The sequence below is a fragment of the Aplysia californica genome, unplaced genomic scaffold (assembly GCF_000002075.1).
Source record: "Aplysia californica isolate F4 #8 unplaced genomic scaffold, AplCal3.0 scaffold00664, whole genome shotgun sequence".
In the NCBI taxonomy this organism is placed as follows: domain Eukaryota; kingdom Metazoa; phylum Mollusca; class Gastropoda; order Aplysiida; family Aplysiidae; genus Aplysia; species Aplysia californica.
The window spans coordinates 292,602-294,258 of record NW_004797934.1 but is presented as its reverse complement, the minus strand read 5'-3'; positions in this window follow the sequence as shown (position 1 = coordinate 294,258).

The window sequence follows — 1,657 nt, the reverse complement described above, 5'->3', positions numbered from 1 at the left end:
GGGGGGTTGTTAAACTGTATTATGTTTTGGTTTTTATATCTAGGCATACATAAAAAACCAAAAGTTAGAGTGTAACGACAGACATAATAAGTTATTAAAGAATTCAAAACGACAAAGAAATAAGGTTGTTTTTAGCTTCCAAGGTCAGAACTGGGCTGATATATCATTAAATCAATACAAAGTTCCTTTAAACGAGCACACTAAGTTTTTAAATTACAATTATTATGTGTTGGTGGTCACAACAAGACATATACAAAGATGAATAAATATTATTACTAAAACAGCGTGAAACGACCGACATAATAAGTTATTAAATGAATCAGAATGACAAAAAGGTAAGGCAGTTTACTGCTTTCAAGATTACAACGAAGCTGGCATAACGTTAATTCAATACAAATGGGCTTGTAGAAGAGCACACACAGTTTTTAAAGTACATTACAGTTATCAGTTGGTTGTTACAGCTGGGCATACACATTGGCAAAAATGAGTAGATTAAAATAAGAACCGAGAGTCCAACAACCTACGCAATGTTTCCAGATTCCAAGACAACAATTAGGCTCGCACAACATTAATTAAATGTCTAAAGAGTAAAAAGGTGCTTAGAGCATACCAAAGCTTTAAAATATAATTATGGTGTTGGTTGTTAAAACTAGGCTTAAGAAAAAATGATTCGATTATAACAAAAACTGAGACTGTAACGACTGACATAACAAGTTATTGAATAAATCAGAATTAGAAAGAAATTAGACTAAATACAGCTTTAAAGATTACAACTTGGTTGGCAGAAAGTTAAATCAGCACCAAGGACCTTACAACAAAAGTTTTTCTTGTAAAACATTACGCCCAGGTTTAAAAATACAATTACGTGTTGGTTGTTACAATTAAGTATACCAAAAAAAAAATAGATTAAAACCGAAACAGTTTTGTTTTAATTTTTGAGCACCAAATTTCAGACTCAGACCTTGCACTTGAAAGAGAAAATATAAAAGGGAGGGAATCGTATTTGTCTCAAAATGTAACATATATCACGATTAATTCCCTTGAATTATTCTCCGGAGGTTTTTGAGCAGTGCGTTATGTGGTTTTATCCTCTGTCACTCGTCACATTTTCGTCAAGGAGGAGGAGGACGTGGAAACAAAGAAGAACTAAAAAACCCAAACTATTGTTATTGTATGTAATGCACTCACTTTAAAAATCAGAGGTTCTGGTTTAATCGTGGGTAATTGATTCCTCAAACATTTTCTACGGATACGTTGCTTTTCTTGGAGAAAATGTAATGAATAAATTGAAAGTACGTTTTAATTTTAGTATGAGTTTTACTGCAGTTGCAAAAAAAAAAAAAAAAGTCAGTGTAAGTGCCGAAGATTAGAGGTCATACTAGAGAGTAACATACAAATTGAAGGAAGGCGGTAGAACTTAGTAGAAATTTAATAGGATATAAGGTGTAAACCTCCTCAGAGCATCAGTCAACCACCCGCAATAAAATTAAAACGGTAGGTATATCCACGGCAAATCTGGAAAATGTGTAGATGCCACTTATTTAGTCCGAAGTCTTTAGATAAGATAAGATAAGATTAAGATAAGATAAGGTAAGATAAAGCTTATTGTCCAGATCTTGGCACATTGGTTTGGTGTTTCATCACACACACACACACA